At 36.5% G+C, this 16,080-nt stretch overlaps 1 protein-coding gene across 6 annotated transcripts in view; it reads left to right on the plus strand.

Moving 5' to 3' along the window:
• Window positions 1–6,588: 6,588 nt before the first annotated feature.
• The window catches only part of CLEC4D (C-type lectin domain family 4 member D), a 40,507-nt gene continuing 31,015 nt past the window's right edge, over window positions 6,589–16,080 (plus strand). For 4 of the 6 annotated variants that reach the window (XM_072799140.1, XM_072799144.1, XM_072799141.1 and 1 more), the window contains exon 1: window positions 6,589–6,694. The gene's annotated coding sequence lies outside the window, so the exon portion shown is untranslated. Of the gene's footprint in view, window positions 6,695–12,066; window positions 12,153–16,080 lie in introns of all 6 variants that reach the window. The other 2 variants (XM_072799146.1, XM_072799142.1) reach the window with 2 other exon arrangements.

The raw sequence follows: 16,080 nt of genomic DNA on the forward strand, positions 1-16,080 counted from the left end.
CAGGAATGACTTATAGAAAATTTCTTATCAGCCTGTAGTAATAAGAAACAACAATAATGATCTCATAAATTGAAAATAATGAGACGCTATGTATCTTGTACATGTGCGTCTGTATATAAGAAATATACACATTTGTGTGGAAAAATATCTGAGTCTAAAAATCTCTTAGAAAATAGTGCTTGCCACCAACTGTTGATTTATTGTCTTTATCTCAATTTGTAAACAAGAGACTCAAACTGGGTCTACTTAGTTCAACCATGGACAATAATTTTCAAAAGGGCAATCTAGTGCTGCTTTCTTGAAAAGGGATTTGGTTCAAATTGCTGATTGACTCCTGATATCCCCTTTAAAGGAGTTCAAGCCAAAAGAACAATATGCACTTTGACTGTAATAGTATGTGATTTTATTTTCAATCCGTTATTATCTTTTCCATTGCTAGATACTGCATTACTCCCTTATTAGACTGAAATGTCCTGTGTTTGTCTATACATCTGACCTGAACCTACCCACAGGTCTGCTTTTGGTATAATCTCACTCTCTCCCTATCAATTTTTGCTTTACATTTTATTTTGGTGTATTACACTTTTTTGCCTTTCCTCCTACTCAGCTCTTTATTCAAAGGCTTGCTACTATAATCTAGAAATGTATAAGGACCAAAGAATGGAGCACAGGGTTGCCAATGGTCAAGAGTAAAAAGTGACTTGGGGAGCATACATTTGAGATGGACAAGGAAGCAAATAGGTCTTTAAATTGATTTTCCTATATATATATAAGGTTTATAAGAATTGTTTTCTTTGGAGCATGAAGTGAGTTAGTCCTTGGGTTTGTGTTTCTATAATCTGAGGCGAACTGGAAACAGATGGAGATATTTTATAACCACTTCTCCCTCTCCCTTTGAGTTGTTGCATTTCTAACCAGCCCCAGGGAACATTTTCTGGGGTTCTCAATATCAATTTTATCATTAGCTGTATCTATCCCATAACTTTAAAAGCTTGTTGAATTCAATATGCATCTATCCATAGCAGGGATTTTTTTGTGTTTAAGACTCCTCACTTGAGAATGTGGAGATATTTGTGATATTAATAAAGAGAAAGATCTACATTCTAGAGACTATGTTAATGAAGGCTGTGTCTGATGTTATACTCCTTTCAAGCTCCCTCTTTCCTAATCAGGGAGATAATAAAAGATTACTAAACTATTCCCAATATTGGTCTTGATGTAATAAGAATATTTCACCACTTTTGCAGATAGATTCCAGAATCTTCCATTTTGCAATCATATTCCTGAACAATGTTTGTGGATCTTTATGTAATTTCTATATTAACCCTTATCACTGAAGCTATATCTAGTCAATCAGACTTTTACTTACTTCCTAAGACACTGTTCAATACATGGATTAAGCTTTCCCTAAAATTCAATGTGAAAGTTTACTTGTGAACACTTAATTGAAATCCACAAATAAATTTCTTTTAGGGCATATGAAGTTTTCTTCCCTTATCCAGATCTACTGGTTGTATTGGCACTTTCCCCACACGTGACCTCACATATGAATGTGTGTTAGTTGTAGACTCCCTCTAATACACTGTCTTCCACTACTGGCTTCCCTAGTGATTGCATGTTCTCTAGGTACAAAAACCCTATTTTGAGAGTGCAACTATAATTAATTTTATAATCATAATATAGATTAGGCTCCTTGATTTTTCATGTGGGAGTCTTTCCCAGCATGAGAAGCAAAGGTTTTCAAATGAAATATTGAAGATAATATGTTAGCAAATTGAATTTAAATTAAAAAATATTGAAGATATTGTTCAATTTACTTCCAAATATTTTAAGTTCATTTTGTGGTAAGTTACAAAGATCTTTTTGCTTTTTAAGCTACAGTGTGGTTTTCTACTTGCTGATAAGATAATTAAAAGTAGTATTGGGGGCACTTGGGTGGCTCAAATGGTTGAGCATATGCCTTTGGCTCAGGTCATGATCTCCAGGTCCTGGGACCGAGCCCCACATTGAGCTCCCAGCTCAATGGGGAGTCTACTTCTCCCTTTCCTTCTGCCTCTTCCTCTGCTTGTGTTCTGTGTCTCTCTCCAATGAATGAATAAAAAAATCTTTTAAAAAATAGTATTGAATAGTCTGGAAGGGAGTGAAAGTGACTTCCTATGTCAAATGGGCTATGTTTGAAGTTCCTTCTGAGATGTAAATCAAATCAATCTTTTTTTCCCCCACAGTCTTTATTAAAACACAATTATTACCTAAGTTAAAATCTGCTTTACTTTTCATGACCAAGTGCAAAAGAGAAGGAGATTTAGGAACAGTTATTTCATTAAAGGAAGCAGATATTCAGGACCCCAAGACATAAAGGTTTGACAGTATTGAGCTTTAGTAGTAGAAAGACAATAAAGAGTAAGTGAAGAATCATGGCAGGACCTGGGAGAGAACAGGTCTTGCTTAAAGAACACATCCTTGAGCATAAAAGTTAATATTTATCTGAGACATTTAAAATGTCTAAATGTTTAAAGGCTCCTCTTGGTTATTTACCTCATATATTTGTCTGTAACAACTAATAATAGAAAATATCAAAATAATCTGTAAACTGCCTCAAACATGTGGAGGTTAAGGACCATCTTGCTAAAAGATGAAAGGGTCAACCAGGAAATTAAGGAAGAATTAAAAAGATTCATGGAAACTAATGAGAATGAAGATACGACTGTTAAAAATCTTTGGGATGCAGCAAAAGCAGTCCTGAGGGGGAAATATATCGCAATAGAAGCATCCATTCAAAAACTGGAAAGAACTCAAATACAAAAGCTAACCTTACACATAAAGGAGCTAGAGAAAAAACAGCAAATAGATCCTACACCCAGCAGAAGAGAGTTAATAAAGATTCGAGCAGAACTCAACGAAATCGAGACCAGAAGAACTGTGGAACAGATAAACAGAACCAGGAGTTGGTTCTTTGAAAGAATTAATAAGATAGATAAACCATTAGCCAGCCTTATTAAAAAGAAGAGAGAGAAGACTCTAATTAATAAAATCATGAATGAGAAAGGAGAGATCACCACCAACACCAAGGAAATACAAACGATTTTAAAAACATATTATGAACAGCTATACGCCAATAAATTAGGCAATCTAGAAGAAACGGACGCATTCCTGCAAAGCCACAAACTACCAAAACTGGAACAGGAAGAAATAGAAAACCTTAACAGGCCAATAACCAGGGAGGAAATTGAAGCAGTCATCAAAAACCTCCCAAGACACAAAAGTCCAGGGCCAGATGACTTCCCAGGGGAATTCTACCAAACGTTTAAAGAAGAAACCATACCTATTCTACTAAAGCTGTTTGGAAAGATAGAAAGAGATGGAGTACTTCCAAATTCGTTCTATGAGGCCAGCATCACCTTAATTCCAAAACCAGACAAAGACCTAACCAAAAAGGAGAATTACAGACCAATATCCCTGATGAACATGGATGCAAAAATTCTCAACAAGATACTAGCCAATAGGATCCAACAATACATTAAGAAGACTATTCACCATGACCAAGTAGGATTTATCCCCGGGACACAAGGCTGGTTCAACACCAGTAAATCAATGTGATTCATCATATCAACAAGAGAAAAACCAAGAACCATATGATCCTCTCATTAGATGCAGAGAAAGCATTTGACAAAATACAGCATCCATTCCTGATCAAAACTCTTCAGAGTGTAGGGATAGAAGGAACATTCCCCAGCATCTTAAAAGCTATCTATGAAAAGCCCACAGCAAATATCATTCTCAATGTGGAAAAACTGAGAGCCTTTCCCCTAAGATCAGGAACAAGACAGGGATGTCCACTCTCACCACTGCTATTCAACATAGTACTGGAAGTCCTAGCCTCAGCAATCAGATAACAAAAAGACATTAAAGGCATTCAAATTGGCAAAGAAGAAGTCAAACTCTCCCTCTTTGCCGATGACATGATACTCTACATAGAAAACCCAAAAGCTTCCACCCCAAGATTGCTAGAACTCATACAGCAATTCGGTAGCGTGGCAGGATACAAAATCAATGCCCAGAAGTCAGTGGCATTTCTATACACTAACAATGAGCCTGAAGAAAGAGAAATTAAGGAGTCAATCCCATTTACAATTGCACCCAAAAGCATAAGATACCTAGGAATAAACCTAACTAAAGAGGTAAAGGATCTATACCCTAAAAACTACAGAACACTTCTGAAAGAAGTTGAGGAAGACACAAAGAGATGGAAAATATTCCATGCTCATGGATTGGAAGAATTAATATTGTGAAAATGTCAATGCTACCCAGGGCAATTTACACATTTAATGCAATCCCTTTCAAAATACCATGGACTTTCTTCAGAGAGTTAGAACAAATTATTTTAAGATTTGTGTGGAATCAGAAAAGACCCTGAATACCCAGGGGAATTTTAAAAAAGAAAACCAGAAAAAAAAAAAAAAGAAAAAGAAAACCATATCTGGGGGCATCACAATGCCAGATTTCAGGTTGTACTACAAAGCTGTGGTCAAGACAGTGTGGTACTGGCACAAAAACAGACACATAGATCAATGGAACAGAATAGAGAACCCAGAAGTGGACCCTGAACTTTATGGTCAACTAATGTTTGATAAATGAGGAAAGACCATCCATTCGAAGAAAGACAGTCTCTTCAATAAATGGTGCTGGGAAAACTGGACATCCACATGCAGAATAATGAAACTAGACCACTCTTTTTCACCATACACAAAGATAAACTCAAAATGGATGAAAGATCTAAATGTGAGACAAGATTCCATCAAAATCCTAGAGGAGAACACAGGCAACACCCTTTTTGAACTCAGCCACAGTAACTTCTTGCAAGATACATCCACGAAGGCAAAAGAAACAAAAGCAAAAATGAACTATTGGGACTTCATCAAGATAAGCTTTTGCACAGCAAAGGATACAGTCAACAAAACTCAAAGACAACCTACAGAATGGGAGAAGATATTTGCAAATGACGTATCAGATAAAGGGCTAGTTTCCAAGATCTATAAAGAACTTATTAAACTCAACACCAAAGAAACAAACAATCCAATCATGAAATGGGCAAAAGACATGAAGAGAAATCTCACAGAGGAAGACATAGACATGGCCTACACGCACATGAGAAAATGCTCTGCATCACTTGCCATCAGGGAAATACAAATCAAAACCACAATGAGATACCACCTCACACCAGTGAGAATGGGGCAAATTAACAAGGCAGGAAACCACAAATGTTGGAGAGGATGTGTAGAAAAGGGAACCCTCTTACACTGTTGGTGGGAATGTGAACTGGTGCAGCCACTCTGGAAAACTGTGTGGAGGTTCCTCAAAGAGTTAAAAATAGACCTGCCCTACGACCCAGCAATTGCACTGTTGGGGATTTACCCCAAAGATACAGATGCAGTGAAACGCCGGGACACTTGCACCCCGATGTTTATAGCAGCAATGGCCACGATAGCCAAACTGTGGAAGGAGCCTCGGTGTCCATGGAAAGATGAATGGATAAAGAAGATGTGGTTTATGTATACCATGGAATATTCCTCAGCCATTAGAAACGACAAATACCCACCATTTGCTTCAACGTGGATGGAACTGGAGGGTATTATGCTGAGTGAAGTAAGTCAATCGGAGAAGGACAAACATTATATGTTCTCATTCATTTGGGGAATATAAATAATAGTGAAAGGGAATATAAGGGAAGGGAGAAGAAATGTGTGGGAAATATCAGAAAGGGAGACAGAACATGAAGACTCCTAACTCTGGGAAATGAACTAGGGGTGGTGGAAGGGGAGGAGGGCGGGGGGGGGGGTGGTGGGGGTGAATCGGTGACAGGCACTAAGGGGGGCACTTGACGGGATGAGCACTGGGTGTTATACTGTATGTTGGTAAATTGAACAACAATAAAAAATAAATTTATTGTAAAAAAGAACCCAAAATAATCTGTAAACTGGATTCAGGATTATTAAAATTAAAGAGAAAATTAAAAAAAAATTTTTTTTGTTTCTAAGTAGGTGTATTTTTAAATAGCTTTCAAGATACACATATTTTTTTCCTTTAAAAAACGTCTGTCGGAGCAGTTTTGTTGTGTTGCTGGTCGTCCTGTGGTCTCGAGCCCCCTGCGCTTGGCTTGGGTCCTGGTGGCCTGTCCGGGCATCGCGGAGACCCCGGCCTATCGCTCCACCCGGTCTTTCCACAGATCATGCAGGGCCGCACGTGAGCTAGTGATGTTTCAAATAGAGTTAACAAATAGCTATTGGTTACTTTGTGACTATCACTGTTTAGGTGTTTGAAGTTGATTGATGTGGAAAACATAAAAATCTCTGCCCTGGAATATGGAACTTTAATTTCAGTGGGGGAAGAACCAAAAATAAGTGTGTGGGCATATAAACAAACAAGATAGATGAATACAAACAGGTAGTATTTCAGTATGGTCTTTATAGAGCTTGCCTAGAGAGAGGATGGTAGTGGTTGGAAGCAAGTCAGCTTGGCACAGATATATAAAGGATGAGGCTGTATGGTAAAAAAAAGAAAATGATGAATACTAATCCTTCTTCTTCCTTCACAGTGACTTACCATTTTACATATGGCAAAACTGGCAAGAGGCTGTTTGAACTACAAACATAACATTCACATTTAACCTGCTTCAGTGAAGGGACAAGCATAGCAGGTAAGGTGTTGCGATGTCTAACCAGACTTTCCCTGTTCTCAGAGAGAGGTCAGGGTTGATCTCAATATTGGTTTATTCTTTTTTTTTTTTTTTTTTAATAAAGCCTCTGCTTTAAGATATCTCCACACTTACATGTTCATATCAGGCTCTGCATTCACCCTCAAAACAATTTTTCCTCCTCACTTCTTAATCTCAATAATGCTACCAACATACACTATGTAATTTACTCAAGCCAACACTAGAAGTTATTCATAATAGTTCCTAATTTCTTTTTGCTTTAAGATTTTATTTATTTATTTGAGACAGAGAGAGAGAGGGCATGACTGGTGGAGAGGGGCAGAGGGAGAAGGAGAAGCAGGCTCCCCGCCCTGAGCAGGGAGCCCAACATGGGTAGAGTTGGTCCCAGGACCCTGGGATCATGACCTGAGCGGAAGGCAGATGCTTAGCCAACTGAGCCACCCAGGCACACTTCATAACAGTTCTTTTTTTTTTTTTTTTAACATTTTATTTATTTATTCATAAGAGACACAGAGAGAGGCAGAGACATACATAAGCTGAGGGAAAAACAGGCTCCCCGTGGGGAGCCTGATGTGGGACTTGATCCCAGGACCCCTGGATCATGACCTGAGCCAAAGGCAGGCACTCAACCACTGAGCCACCCAGGTGCCCCTCATAACAGTTCTTGCTTCACATTATCCTCACCCTTATTAAATGGATAAAATCTTCTTTTTGATATCTAAGGTTCTCAATAATAGCTTTCTCCATTCCAAGTATTAGCTTTATTACTTGTCAGTTTGGATCTTGGGACATGGCTCAGGATGAAACTGCCCTCACTCTAAAATATAGTCCTGGTAAATTCATTTGTGAAGAATTAGGACATTTCAGAATCATTGTCTGCCTCACACTACGTCTACTGAAAAAAGCCAAAGAGAGGCAAAGTGCATGTTGGTAGTAGTCTTTATGGCCTTACTCCTGCCAAGAAAAAAAATCCAAATAGATTTCAGACTCTTGCTACTTTAAGAACTAAATAATCTGATCCTCTGCTCTATGGAGAAACCTATGAGGGGTTAAAAGAAGACAGAAGTTTTATTTCTGTGAGATGTGGCAATTTTCTCTTTTTTGCTATTTGGCAAGAATATTGTGTATGAGGAGAGGGATAATTTTCTTTACTCTCCCTGACGTCTTGTTCTCTTGTCACATTGGGGTTCTTTTGTCAAATGATTATGGAGCTGGCCCTTCTGAAGAGCCAGAATGAAATTCTATCAGGATAGTCTTCCTCCTGTCCTCTGGAGACATACTTGCAACTAGAGTTTTAAAGAATGCCTTCTTGCAAGCAGCAGGTGGAGCTTTAGCTTTTGCTTTTGGAATGCTCTGAAATGAATGAGATGGGTATTGATTAAATTCTCCCTCTCCCTCTGCTGCTCCCCCTGCTTGTGCTCTCTCACTCTTGCTCTCTCTCTCTAATAAATAAATAAAATCTTTTTTAAAAAAGAAAGGCTTTAAGTTCTAAAATATTATAAATATTGACATTTAAAGAACTCTTATATCTCTTTTTAAAACCTATCTACTAGTGATTAATTACTATTACAGAAGTGTTACCCCTACTACCATCATTCATAAAAAAATGAACATGTATTCCTTAACCGTTGTATGTTTTATTCTTTTCCCCTTCAACTAATATTTATATCATACTTCCCCAATTTTCTAAAATATGTAATATAAGTATATATTTGATACTTTTATTTCCTAAGGAACATTGGACTTTACATGTTATAAAATTTCTTCTGGATTGACTTATCATCAAAATTATTATGAGGATAGAATATTCAAAATATATCTTTATTATAAATTTTGATAAATCATTACCAACAAAGTAAAACTGTTAGAAACTCATCTCTCTTTTTTTCTTTCAAAAGATTTTATTTTTATTTATTTATTTATTTATTTATTTATTTATTTATTTTTAAAGATTTTATTTACTTATTCATGAGAGACAGAGAGAGAGAGAGAGAGAGAGAGAGAGAGAGAGAGAGAGGCAGGCTCCATGCAGGGAGCCCGATGTGGGACTCGATCCTGGGACTCCAGGATCACGCCCTGAGCCGAAGGCAGGCACTAAACCGCTGAGCCACCCGGGGATCCCTCAAAAGATTTTATTTATTCATGAGAGACACGGAGAGAGAGGCAGAGACATAGGCAGAGGGAGAAGCAGGCTCCATGCAGGGAGCCCAATGTGGGACTCGATCCCAGGACCCCGAGGTCAGCCCTGAGCCCAAGGCAGATGCTCAACCACTGAGCCACCCAGGCATCCCAGAAACTCATCTCTTAATCCAATGTATTCAAATATTACTACATTGAGAGAGAATTCAACATCAATTCTATTCCTACTTTTTAGTGATGCATATTGATAAATCTTACTTATATAGATAGGAATAGAAGGCGATTTATTAGACTATCTCCAGTTTTTGAACTTTTTCAGTTATTTGCCAAAAATCATAGAGTATTCTGTCATCAAAAATTATTTGTAATGGTGTATTAACAGCGAATTTAGTTAGATTATTCTTCAATGTTATTGAAGGTAAAGAATAATAAATAGAATAGTTTGTAAAGGGTTTGTTATTTCCTAGTCAGTAGTCATTTGTTTTCTCAATTTCGAGGAGGTACACTAAAGCAAGGTTTTAGTAAGTTATTTAACTATTAATTACCTTTGTTTTTTAATGCTTACAAAGTACCTTGATCAGCCATTATTCTCAGAACAATTGGGAAAATAAAATATTATTAATGTGAGTGTACCTTTTTGACAAGTGCTTCTTTTTTTTTTTTTTGACAAGTGCTTCTGTTCATCACAGCTTTCAATATTTTTGTCAATCTCAGAGCTGGAGATTTCATGGTCATCATATGAAAAATGTTTGCAGTATATAATTTAATTGACAGACTATCCCCACAACCCAGTTTATCAAATTCAACTTTTTAAATTAAAATAATACGTTAATACGTGTTGAGTTTTATGAAAAGTGATCTTTAATAATGAACAGAATACATAATTGAGATAGATTTTTAAAAGTGGCTAATATTAAAATGAAATAGATATGGTCTATATATTTTATTCAATTCATAATGTTAAAAAGGATAAAAAAGTCTATACATTGTTTCTCATCACTAATATATAAGGATATAACAAAATAAAAAATAAATAAAATAGACCTACGTACAACAACATATATGAATCTTAGCAATGTGGATTGAAAAATAAAGCCCAAGAAGACCAAATATAATATAATAGCTTTAAAAATACTCAAACCTCAACAAATCTAAATGACTTCTTATTTAGGCATATATATATATATGCTAAAATTAATCACTTGAGTTAGTTAGAACTTGATGCTTCTAATGTATAAAGGACTTGAAGAACTGGGAAAAAAAACTTGAGCAAAAAATCCAGAGAAATTATGCAGGTAAACCCTAGTAAATATTGAAGTCTTAATGCTAAAGAATATTTAAAAGCAAATTATATAATCCAGGGAAACAGTAAACACATGAAATGAGAAACCCATCTCTAGAAAACAAATGCAGATCCTTGGAATTTTGTGTATAATATATACTTTAATCTTATTTATGCCATCTTGCATTCATCTTCTCTTTCATGAAACACAGGAAATACCTGGGCATGTTGCCCAAGTACTTGGAAATCCTTTGGTTCCAGCTGCTACTTAATTTCTACTGAACAGAATTTTTGGTCAAAGAATGAGCAGAACCGTGTTGCAATGGGTGCTCGTTTATTTGGTGGTGATCACAGAAGCAGAGCAGCTACTTTTCTTTATTTTTCATTAATTTTTTTGTTGTTGTGGAAGAAAATACAGTATTTACAATCTGAACTGTTTTTTGTCTGTTTGTTGGGCGTGGACCCCAAAGAGGGGCTTGAATTCGCAACCCTGAGATCAAGAGCTGAGCTGAAATCAAGACTTGGGCACTTTTAACCAACTGAGCCACCAGGCACCACTGAACAGTTTTTAAATGTACATATCAGTAGTGTCAACTATATTCACATTGTTTCATAGGAAAGCATAGGAAAGTTTCCTAAGCATAGGAAACTTACCTATGTGTTATATAATTAAACTTGTCTGAGGAGTAGTCCTCCTCCCCTGGAATATTGGCTTTATATTAGAGAATCTCAGGATATTATACAGAAAATTCTCCTTAAGCTTACAGGTTCAATTAAAATTTAATTCTAAATTAATTGCACTTTACCTCAGTAAAATTATTTATGGGAAAACGATCTAGACTGATCAAAAAGGTAATATAAAGGTCCAAATGGAAAAATTAGACTAACAAGTTTTTAAAAGAAATTAATCACTACCATTAAAATCTAATAAGCATTCCTTTATGTTTGACTTTTACAAGTAATTTCCTACTTCTTAGAGAAATACTACTTAGAATAGGGAAATTTAAAATTTGATAACCCAAATGCAATTTCACTGTTAAATAATCATAAATGAGATGAAACACATCCAAAATTATAAAATTAAAAAGTGATTAAAAGTGCAAAAACTGATGTGTAATATAAAAAGAGTTCTGTCTCTTGATTTAAAAAAAGAAAAGAGGGGATCCCTGGGTCGCGCAGCGGTTTAGCGCCTGCCTTTGGCCCAGGGCATGATCCTGGAGACCCGGCATCGAATCCCACGTCGGGCTCCCGGTGCATGAGCCCTCTGCCTAGGTCTCTGCCTCTCTCTCTCTCTCTCTCTCTCTCTCTCTGTGTGACTATCATAAATAAATAAAAAAAAATGTCTGGTAGAATTCTTTAAAAAAAAAAAAAGAAAAGAAAAAGGATAAAATAATACTATCTGAGATGGGTGGGTTAGGAATCCCTCCCTCTTGGAAACTTGTTGGTATTTTGGCTTGTTTTCTTGGCCAATGTAAGTGGCTCAGTTTAGGGAAATTTTATTAGTAGTGACAATTAATACTAATGTTAGCAATTATAATAATGATAACAGTTATTAAGCTCTACTAAGTGCATGTATTATATCACTTCATGAAACTTATTTTTCAGAACTCATTGTACTGGTTAAAAATTGAATAACTTTCCCAATGTCAAAACCTAATAAGATGAACTATGTTCAACTCCATGTCTATCTAACTCCAAAGAGGGTAGTGCTCTTAGCCATTACATTTTGCTGCCTCTAAACACATATAGACACTTCGATTAAATTTTTCTCCAGTTAATACAAATTTAAATATCTATGTTCAATTCTGGTAGGGTAATAATATAACAATACTATTTATTTTTGCTTAAAAAATTTTTAAGTGTACATTGTCTTATTTGTCACACAATCTTGTGTTCTATTTGGAGACCTTATTATGATTTCTATTTTTAATAGATGAAGAATATACTACTGGGGAGATTAAATTACTTCCTTAAGATCAGAATGAGCCAGAAACAAAACCAAGTATATTAATTCCGAAGGTAACATCCTATCCCAAATCCCACCTCCTACCACAGATTATATTCTTTAGAAGCAGGGTAACTATTTATATTACAACCTGAAATCTGGCATTGTGATGCCCCCAGATATGGTTTTCTTTTTTAATATTCCCCTGGCTATTTGAGGTCTTTTCTGATTCCACACAAATCTTAAGATGATTTGTTCCAACTCTCTGAAGAAAGTCCATGATATTTTGATAGGAATTGCATTAAATGTGTAAATTGCCCTGGGTAGCATTGACATTTTCACAATATCAAATCTTCCAATCCATGACATGGAATATTTTTCCATCTCTTTGTGTCTTCCTCAATTTCTTTCAGAAGTGTTCTGTAGTTTTTAGGGTATAGATCCTTTACCTCTTTAGTTAGGTTTATTCCTAGGTATCTTATGCTTTTGGGTGCAATTGTAAATGGGATTGACTCCTTAATTTCTCTTTCTTCAGGCTCATTGTTAGTGTATAGAAATGCCACTGACTTCTGGGCATTGATTTTGCATCCTGCCACACTGCCAAATTGCTGTATGAATTCTAGCAACTTTGGGGTGGAATCTTTTGGGTGTTCTATATACAGTGTCATGTCATCTGCAAAGAGGGAGAGTTTGACTTCTTTGCCAATTTGAATGCCTTTTATTTCTTTTTGTTGCCTGATTGCTGAGGCTAGGACTTCCAGTACTATGTTGAATAGCAGTGGTGAGAGTGGACATCCCTGTCGTGTTCCTGATCTTAAGGGAAAGACTCCCAGTGTTTCCCAATTGAGAATGATATTTGCTGTGGGCTTTTCATAGATGCCTTTTAAGATGCTGGGGAATGTTCCTTCTATCCCTACATTCTGAAGAGTTTTGATCAGGAATGGATGCTGTATTTTGTCAAATGCTTTCTCTGCATCTATTGAGAGGATCATAGGGTTCTTGGTTTTTCTCTTGTTGATGTGATCTATCACATTGATTGCTTTACGAGTGTGAACCAGCCTTGCATTCCGGGGATAAATCCCACTTGGTCATGGTGAATAATCTTAATGTACTGTTGGATCCTATTGGCTAGTATCTTGTTGAGAATTTTTGCATCCATGTTCATCAGGGATATTGGTCTATAATTCTCCTTTTCGGTGGGTCTTTGTCTGGTTTTGGAATTAAGGTGATGCTGGCCTCATAGAATGAGTTTGGAACAGCTTTAGTAGAATTAGGTATTGTTCTTTAGACGTTTGATAGAATTCCCCTGGGAAGCCATCTGGCTCTGGACTTTTGTGTCTTGGGAGGTTTTTGATGACTGCTTCAATTTCCTCCCTGGTTATTGGCCTGTTAAGGTTTTCTATTTCTTCCTGTTCCAGTTTTGGTAGTTTGTGGCTTTCCAGAAATGCGTCCATTTCTTCTAGATTGCCTAATTTATTGGCGTATGGCTGCTCATAATAAGTTTTAAAAATTGTATTTCCTTGGTATTGGTGGTGATCTCTCCTTTTTCATTCATGATTTTATTAATTAGAGTCCTTTTTGTTTTTAATAAGGCTGGCTAATGGTTTATCTATCTTATTAATTCTTTCAAAGAACCAACTCCTGGTTTTGTTGATCTGTTCCACAGTTCTTCTGGTCTCTATTTTATTGAGTTCTGCTTGAATCTTTACTAACTCTCTTCTTCTGCTGGGTGTAGGTTTTATTGGCTTTTCTTTCTCCGGCTCTTTTAGGTGCAAGGTTAGTTTTTGTATTTGAGTTCTTTCCACTTTTTTGAGGGATGCTTGTATTGTGATGTATTTCCCCCTCAGGACTGCTTTTGCTGTATCCCAAAGATTTTGAACGGTTGTATCTTCATTCTCATTAGTTTCCATGAATCTTTTTAATTCTTCTCTAATTTCCTGGTTGACCCTTTTATCTTTTAGCAGGATGGTCTTTAACCTCCACATGTTTGAATTTCTTCCAAATATCTTCTTGTGATTTAGTTCTAGTTTCAAAGCATTATGGTCTGAAAATATGCAGGGGATGATCCCAATCTTTTGGTATCAGTTAAGACCTGATTTGTGACCCAGTATGTGGTCTATTCTGGAGAAAGTTCCATGTGCACTTGAGAAGAATGTGTATTCAGTTGTGTTTTTGTTAAGTAGTGTAAATATCTGTGAAATCCATCTGGTCCAGTGTATCATTTAAAGCTCTTGTTTCTTTGGAGATGTTGCCAGATATTAGGTTGTACTACAAAGCTGTGATCATCAAGACAGTGTGGTACTGCACAAAAACAGACACATAGATCAATGGAACAGAATAGAGAATCCAGAAATGGGTCCTCAACTCTATGGTCAACTAATATTCGACAAAGCAGGAAAGACTATCCACTGGAGAAAGGACAGGCTCTTCAATAAATGGTGCTGGGAAAATTGGACAGCCACGTGCAGAAGAATGAAACTAGACCATTCTTTTACAGCATACACAAATATAAACTGAAAATGGGTGAAAGATCTAAATGTGAGACAAGAATCCATCAAAAACTAAAAGACAACCTAGGCCACAGCTTCTTTATCCATTCATCTTTCGATGGGCACTGAGGCTTCTTCCACAGTTTGGCTCTTGTGGAATTTGCTGCTATAAACATCGGGGTGCAGGTGTCCTGCCGTTTCATTGCATCTGTATCTTTGGGGTAAATCCCCAGCAGTGCAATTGCTGGGTCATAGGGCAGTTCTATTTTTAACTCCTTGAGGAACCTCCACTCTCTTTTCCAGAGTGGCTGTAACCGTTCACATTCCCACCAACAGTGCAAGAGGGTTCCGCTTTCTCCACATCCTCTCCAACATTTGTTGTTTCCTGTCTTGTTAATTTTCCCCATTCTCACTGGTGTGAGGTGGTATCTCATTGTGGTTTTGATTTGTATTTCCCTGATGGCAAGTGATGCAGAGCATTTTCTCATGTGTTTGTTGGCCATGTCTATGTCTTCTTTGGTGAAATTTCTGTTCATGTCTTTTGCCCATTTCATGATTGGATTGTTTGTTTCTTTCCTGCTGAATTTAATAAGTTCTTTATAGATCTTAGATACTAGCCCTTTATCTGATAGGTCATTTGCAAATATCTTATCCCATTCTGTAGGTTGTCTTTTAGTTTTGTTGACTGTTTCTTTTGCTGTGCAGAGGCTTCTTATCTTAAGTCCCAAGAGTTCATTTTTGCTTTTGTTTCCCTTGCCTTCATAGATGTATCTTGCAAGAAGTTGCTGTGGCCAAGTTCAAAAAGGGTGTTGCCTGTGTTCTCCTCTAGGATTTTGATGGATTCTTGTCTTACATTTAGATCTTTCACCCATTTTCAGTTTATATTTGTGTATGGTGTAAGAGAATGGTCTAGTTTCATTCTTCTGCATATGGCTGTCCAATTTTCCCAGCTCCATTTATTGAAGAGGCTGTCCTTTCTCCAGTGGATAGTCTTTTCTGTTTTGTCGAATATTAGTTGACCATAGTGCTTTTTTTTTTTCTTAAAAGCAATTTGATTATGATATACCTTGATTGTGTGTGTATATCTGTGTGTGTGTGTGTGTGTGTGTGTGTGTTCATGTTCATACTGCTTGGGTTCATTAAGCTTTTCGCATCTGTATGTTTATAGTTTTAATCTAATTTGGAAAAATTTCAGTTATATTTTTAGTCAAATAGCTTTCCTGGCCCCTTTTGTGGGACTCCAAATATGTGTATCAGACTTTTTGATATTACTCCACAAGTCTCTGATATGTTCATTTATTTTAGTCTTCTTTCTCTCTGTGAAAACATTTTGGATAAGCTCTATTGCTGTGTCTTCAAATTAACTCATCTATTCTTCATTGTCTAATATGGTATTAATTCTATCCAATGAAAATTTTATTTCAGATATTTCATCTTTTTAATCTCTAGAATTTCCATGTTTCTAAAGAAAGTCTTCAAAAAAAAAAGTCTTCCAGTTCTCTCATAATGATCA

The sequence above is a fragment of the Canis lupus genome, chromosome 25 (genome assembly GCF_048164855.1).
Source record: "Canis lupus baileyi chromosome 25, mCanLup2.hap1, whole genome shotgun sequence".
NCBI classification, from domain to species: domain Eukaryota; kingdom Metazoa; phylum Chordata; class Mammalia; order Carnivora; family Canidae; genus Canis; species Canis lupus.